General features: G+C 39.7%; 1 long non-coding RNA gene across 1 annotated transcript; it reads right to left on the minus strand.

The window, feature by feature from the left end:
- Positions 1–475: 475 nt before the first annotated feature.
- Positions 476–5,464, minus strand: LOC309610002. The gene is made up of 2 exons (XR_014233691.1): positions 2,615–5,464; positions 476–1,265 (listed from the first exon to the last, which is right to left on the minus strand). It is a non-coding gene; the product is annotated as an uncharacterized lncRNA (long non-coding RNA).
- Between the last annotated feature and the right edge of the window lie 2,154 nt (positions 5,465–7,618).

Raw genomic sequence — 7,618 nt, forward strand, 5'->3', positions numbered from 1 at the left:
CTGATGGGCTCGCCAGTGATTGGTTTAGATGTAAACATGTGATTCAATTTTGACCAATGAGATTTAAAGGTTTATCGACTGGGGGGTGGGGGAGGGGAAGGAATGTTTCTGGGCAAAAGTTTCATCTTAAAAAGAGACAGTAGGAAGAAAAGATCTTTTTTTTCTTTTCTTTTCTTTTTTTTCTTTACTGTGTGCGGGTCTGATGCTTGAAATTCTTTAGGTCATCTTACAACCACAAGGGAAATGTACAATCGAGTTTGGGCTTGCAACCATTAGGTCAAGGCCAGTAGATACCACAGAGAGAGAGAGAGAGAGAGAGAGAGAAACAGTCTGGTTGCTCAGTAACATCTGAAGTAACCCAGTCTACAGTCCTATGTATATTCTTATTGTTCAAGCCTCTTAGACTCAGATCTGAGGAGGGGAACTGAGGAGGCGGGGGCAGGGGTGGATGAGATCATTACTTTTCAAAGTTCAATTTGATTTTCTTTAACCGTGTTATGTATATGATTTAGAAAATAAGTTGAGTGATTTTTGTTCTCTTTAGTAAGTGAATCCAGAGAAATCTTAAGTTTAATTTGTGGGTAGCTGCTATCTTGAAGTTAAATGGCAGCAAATCAAAGTTTTAATGGGTCTGTTATCAAGCACATAATTAAGTGTACTTGAGTGGAAGTTGGGCCTAGGTAGAGGATGAAGCTAGGTGTGCATGAGTTAAGGGAGTTCTTTTAGTGATTGAACTACTGCTTTACCAAATGCCTGTGTTGTTCGTGCAGTTGTTTTGCTTTCCAGAATAAGAACAAGAAGTAGTGTCTACTGTGACATGTGAGTTTATGAATGAAGAGCATTTGACTAATAAGCAGTCCCATCCAAGGCTAAATGTCCTACTGATTGTACTTGATGAGATCCAGGTCTTTTCAAAACAATAACAAATGTGATATTCTGACCGAACTGCACAGTTCTGTTCTTATGTGTGGATACAGAAATGATTTTTTTCTCATTTTCATAATTTCTTCCTTGAGATATGGTCTGTGAGGCACTAGGGGGAAAGAGAAAAGTCTTTTCTGAAAGTCCTTTGGCTTTTGGGGACTTTTAATGATACAAATCCCTTCCAAAAGTGAGTGATGTTTTCTTCACATTTGGAAAGGTGCATTCTTACCTCTCAGATTGAGGTAATCTCTCCAGGAGAGATTATGGCTGATTGGAGGGGACAATAGTCATGTGGCTCCTGATACCTTCATGGCCTCTGATACTCAAGCTTTCATGTGCTTCTGTGAAAGGTGTTGAGGAAAAGAGAGTAGTGAGTGCCCTTTGACTACAGCTTTATGAGAGCATGAACCCAACCCAAATCTCCTTCAGAGATTTGGCAGAAAAGGCTGCATTCCGTTTTAGGGCAGATTAACTTCAGCAAAATTCCATCCTCTTTAGTACAAGAGCACAAATATTAATAATAATAAGAAGAATAACAACAGTAACAATTATTATAACTAATAATATAACAACACATATAATAATATAAAAATAGCAGTAATAATAGCAGTTATGTTGTTTACTGAATGGTTCCTATGCTCCGTGTACTATATTAAGCACTTCATATACATTTTATTATTTAATCCTCACAATTACTTCACAAGTCAGGTATTGTTGTTACCCTCATTTTTATACAGGGAGTAATTGAGGCACAGAGAGGATAAGTAGCTTGTTTACGGTCCCATTGTAAATGGTAGAGTCAGGATTTGAATCTAGACCTGTCTGGCTACAATACCTGCATCCTTTTCATGTGACACACAGCCCCTCAAAACTGAATTGTAAGCTCTGTAAGAGCAGGAACAATGCCATGTTAAGCCCTGTGCATTTAGCATCTAGTAGATTACTTACAAGACAGCAAGTGCTCAATAAATGTTTAGTAATGAATCAAGGAATTAACATTTGTTGTGTCAAGTACAGCTTCCACCAGTGCTGAAGCTTTCACATACCACCTGCCATGTTGCCGCTCTCTGGCATCATCTCCACCACTGATCACTACTTCCAGGAGCCACGCTGATGCAAATGTCATTGACATAGTCTTGGAATGGCCAATGGCCCACTCTTCACCCAGCCTGTCTGTGAGGCACAGTTACTGAGCTACTCCAGGGACTACAAACTTTTCTGCTTCCTCCACTGTCTACTCCCCACATTGAATCCCTTCAGGAAGCCAAAGCAAGTCTAAAGTCCAGTAATTTTTTCTAATACTCAGGGCCACTCTGCACCAGAGAGTAGGGCTGGACCTCCCTTTTTCTTTCTTTCTGGGCATGAAGCCCACACTGCCTGTCTCAATCTGCCTGTGTTCCCTTTAGCTTCTGGCTGGTGAACTTGCCACACACCCAAAATTCAGATTTGGTCCCATGACTTCTTTTCATTTGGAAGAGCTTTTGCTACAGGTGATTGAAAAAGGAGCAAAGCAAATGGTTGCATAGTCTTATTTAATAGTAGAGGTTTAACAGTTGGGAGGTTTTTGTCTTCAATAGTATACCTAAATAATATTGGCTTAAAGAATAAGGACATTTATTACCTCATGTGATGAAATATCTGCAGCTAGGGTGGTTAGTTAAGCTCATTGATGTGTTTTGAGTCACCTTACCTTATATTTTCTTGGCTTTCGCCTTACGATCCCGAGATGGCTACTTCAAACATCTTCCCATGATACAATGTGCAACAGAAGAAAACAACAGAGGAAAAAATCTTGCTGAGAAACTCCCAGCGGACTTCGTCTTGGGAAACTCTTGGCCGGACCAGATCACAGGCCCCAGCAAACCAATTACTTGTCCTGATCTGCCACCCTCCCCCCTCCCTTGTTCTTGTGAGCACTACAAACACTTACCCTGCCCAGCTGTCACCAGTGAATTTCTTCAATAGAAATCCAGTATACACAAAAGGTTAACAGTTACCTCTGGGTAGAGGGATTGTAAGTGATTTTTCTTCTTCAGAAAATTTTATGCAATGAGAATGTATTACCTTTTTTAAAAAGGTTTCATTTTAAAATAATTTCAAACTTATAGAAAATTTGCTAGAATGCGTAATGCCCATATATCCTTTACCCAGAATCACCAATATTTAACATTTTGCCACCATTTGCTTTCTTAATTTCTCTTTCTCTATATATTTTCTGAACCATTTGATAGTCTGCATGTATCATTTTTTTTACTCTATAATATTTGAAAGTATATACCCTAAGAACAAAAATGTTCTCTTTCAGAACTGTTTTTTTATAACAGTATGGTTAAAAAATTTAGGAAACTTAACATTGACACATTACTTTAATCTACTACCCATATTCTTATCTTGTCAACTGTCCTTTATACAAATTCTTTTCCAGGAAGGATCTAGTCCAGGATCAGATATTACTTGTCTTATTTGTTCATCTGGACAGCTTTCTCAATTTTCTTTGTTTTCATGCCACTGACATTTTTTAAGAGAAGGCCAATTATTTTACATCATGTCCTCAGTTTGTGTTTGTTTGATGTTTCCTCATGGTTAGATTCAGATTATGCATTTCAGGCCAGAATGTTACCTAAGTGGTGTTGCGTCCTTCTCAGAGCATCATATCTGGAGGCATATAAAGTTCATCAGTTGGTTAAGATGTTGTCTGATTTCCCCACTGATGCATGAATTTTTTCATATTTTAATAACTGGAAACTGAATTTAATAAAAAATTATATGTCACGCTCTCATTTGTACAAAGAACAGTCATTACACCCCCAACAAGAGTTACTGAATTTGAGGCATAGAATGGAACTTTAAAGCATCACGTTGCAGGGAAGAAACTGAAGTCTGAAGAGGTAAAGTAACTTGTCCAATGTTAGTATCTAAGGCCAGAGTATACTCTGTCTCTGATCTGCCACCACCACCCGCCCCCGCGCCCCCACCCCCCATTGTACCTGCGAAGCAAAGCACAACAAAGGCTTTCCCTGCCCATCCGTCACCAAAGAACCCTTTTCTTCGAAAGAAGAAATCTGCTGTCTCCCCTCCTTGCCACTCTGTATTATAATTCTCCCAGGTCTCCCGTCCAGACTCCAGATCTGTTCACGTTAAAACACTATCCATGTCCAAACTGGAAATGGCTAACCTGTTTTATCATTTAAATGGGTTACCTTACTCCCTGGTTATCTCAACAAACTCACCTCTCACTGCTCGCTGCTTACAGCTTGGAGCCAGCAAAAGAATGAGATAAAGAGGCTACACCCCGGCATGCTGGATGCACTCCACAGAGGTGCCTTTGTATAACTTGTGAGCCGAAGAGTAATGATTTTTTTTCCCCTGGCTAGAATCGAAGTCAACTGGGCTATTTTGAAATCTACCAAAGGCAGACTGTCCAAGAACCTATAATTGTAGAGAGGGACAGTCTTTTCTGGCAGTGGTGTCTGTGTGTGCAGGTTGTAAAAGGCAGTACGGGCCCAGCAGTAGATTCAGTGCCAGGAGGGCTGAGGTTTGGACCCAGTGCTATCATTATACTAATATAGTTCCTGTACTGCCATGTTGTTTCACCATAGCAAGCACTGATCTTTCTGTGCCTCCGCTTTTCCTATTGGTGGTGAGAAAAGCCACTCTTAACATATTTATACAAGTATAAATATTTATACAGGTATTTGTGAAGACAAATAGAGCAGAGTGAATGAAACAAATCTTAGTGGTTCTTCTACTTACTCATTGTTATGGGACTGTTATGGGCTGAATTGCGTGCTCCCTCCCCAGTTCATGTGCCAAAGTCCTAACCATACCTCAGAATGTGAGGGAATTTGGAGATAGGATCTTTAAAGAGGTAATTAAGTTAAAATGAGATCGTTAGGGTGGGCCCTAATCCCAAAGACTATGTGAAGACACAGAAGACAGCCATCTACAAGGCAAAAAGAGAGGCTTCAGAAGAAACCAATCCTGCCAATACCTTGATCTCAGACTTCTAGCCTCCAAAATTGTGAGAAAATAAATTTCTGCTGCCCAAGGCACCCAGAAACTTTGTTATGGCAGCCCTAGCAAACTAATACAGGGGCCTTAGGAAAGTTACATAACCTTTCTAGGCCGGATAAACTACGTAATTTGTGGCGCCCAGTGCAAAATGAAAATGTAGGGCCCGTCGTTAAAAAATTATTAAGTATTTCAAGACGGCAACAATGGAGCATTAAACCAAGTGCAGCATCCCTCTAAGTGCCATGGAACATAATTTCCCACCCACGAAGCCGGTTCTGATTCTAGACTTCAGTTGCCCTGTCTGGAAAGCAGTGATCATAATTGCACTTACTTCTAGGTTTGCTGAGAAGATTAAATCAGATTCTAGGACTAAGCTCTCAGAGAACATGAAGGGGTGACCAAGAAAGGTGTTCAAAGTTTCACATTAAATGTCTTGCCTGGGTTGAGTCCCAGGATCACAAGAATGGTTTGTTTTCTATTTATGGCCAATGAGTCATTAGTTAGGGGGAGAGGAGAGTGTGTGTGTGTGTGTTGGGGAGGGACAGTGGGGCGGGGAGGGGACAGGGACATCTCAGAGCTGAGAAACGCTGCTGGGGTGAACAGTGCGGCTTATTTAATAATTTGCTTACTTATGGGCTTAGGGTCTCTGATGCAGGGCATGAAATTTCTTTCTCCCCCTCCCTCTCTCTTCCCTGCGCCTGAGGAAGTATGCTCCCCCGAGAGTGGCATATGGACCCCCGGAGCTTCCGTGTTGCTGCCTGACTTTCTGACAAAAGTGTTATTATTTCCACACATGTGACTCTTTTATTCTATAAATAAATAAAGCTTTAGAAGGCAACTGAACACAACCCTGATGTCTAAAATAGGACAAGACAAATAATGGTGACCCTTATAAATTTAATCCTCATTAGGAGGTAAAGAAAGTCAGGGGATTTTGAGTGGCATCTGGGAAGGGGGAAATATTTTCTTTGACATATTTATTACCTTCTGAAAGCCAGTGGTTTGAATGGATTAAAGTAAAATGCCCAACACTAATAATTTTTCAAACAATAATATCATATGGAAATAATCTTTGGTACAAGACATAAAGTTCTTAATCTTCTGAAATATTTCAACAGATTTTAATTTTTGGTAATACAACCTTTCCTAAGGCAGGGTTGAATCTAGGCTCCAACACTTTTCTTCTTAACATTATGCTGGAATCACTGATTCATTAATACCCACTGATTGCCCTTTTTTTTTCCTCTTTTTTTTTTAACATCTTTATTGGAGTATAATTGCTTTACAATGGTGTGTTAGTTTCTGCTTTACAACAAAGTGAATCAGTTATACATATACATATGTTCCCATTTCTCTTCCCTCTTGCATCTCCCTCCCTCCCTGATTGCCCTTTTGATAGCAAAGTTTAGACTCTTGTAAATGAATCCTACAAGAAAGCAGCACCTGTCCTTGGACCAGTGGTCACTCTCACAAATGTATTCAATAAAAGCAAATTGGGGTTGACTGAGAGAAGGTTTTGTTTTTAGTGAAACAAGAATATGGTAGTAAGATATGTCCTGACTTTATTCTCATTATAATTAGAATAAATCTAAACTCCTTTAAGACCCTAAAAGATCTGGCTGCTGCTGTGAGAGGTGGTAGAAACATAAAACAATATTCAAGCTCCTTTCCCTTTGGCTTTTATTCATTGTCCCCATAATCATAGGCTCTTCATTCTAGTTGCTTAGAGAAGGAATGAGGTAGAACAGGGTCATGTAATTAATATAATTATATTTAATTGATATGTAATGATAATTACACGTTGAAAACAAATACGTTCTGAAATTCCCACAGTGTGTGGCAAAATATACCACCAAGACAAACAGAGGCTGGCCCAAAGTGATGTATGAAAGGAACTTGATTTAGAGACAACCTTGACCAGCAGACCACGTCTTCAGAACTTTTACCTCTTTCAGAATAAAAACACTTCACTTTGTCCCATTTATTTCAGGGCAGGTAAAATGCTCTCTCATTTATTACCTCACTTGAAATCACGGTATTAGTTAGGCTCTTTCAAGTGGTAAGGAGTTAAAAGAGTGTTCAGGTTACTTCAGGTGATGGAGATTTAGGGTGAGTACCCGGGGAATGAAGGAAATGCAGGGAATCACTGGACCACCAAGTCTGCACGTGGTTGAGGATTTAACCGGAACTCTACGTGTCTATCATTCTTGTAACTCAGCTTTTCTCTCAGCACAGACTCTGAGGCCAAAGTGGGTTGAGTCATGCTACTTTCTACCATGTGACCTTGGGTAAGTTACTTAAACTCTCTGTGGCTTAGTTTCCACATCTGTGAAATGGAAACAGGCCTCACAGGGTTGAAGTTAATATATGTAAAGCATTTAAAATAGAACGAGGCATGCAGAAGTTGGTATGTCCTATTATCACTATCATTTTTATTACTGTTGTTATATTTTTAATTACTTCTGCAGCTACTGTCCACTACCCTCATGGTGTCTACTGCTTCATAGTTCTGATTACTACCTTTTCTATGTGTGACTCTCTCACCAGCTTTTTTACATGTGACTCTCAGCATCCATCCCTTTCTGCTTTATGTTTTACTTGACTGACTTTCTTCTGATCACATTTTCTATACCTCATGCTTCTACTTACTCATGCTTCAAGAAACCCGTGTTTCTTGCCT

Source organism: Balaenoptera borealis, assembly GCF_965194805.1.
Source record: "Balaenoptera borealis genome assembly, chromosome: 13".
Taxonomy (NCBI): Eukaryota; Metazoa; Chordata; class Mammalia; order Artiodactyla; family Balaenopteridae; genus Balaenoptera; species Balaenoptera borealis.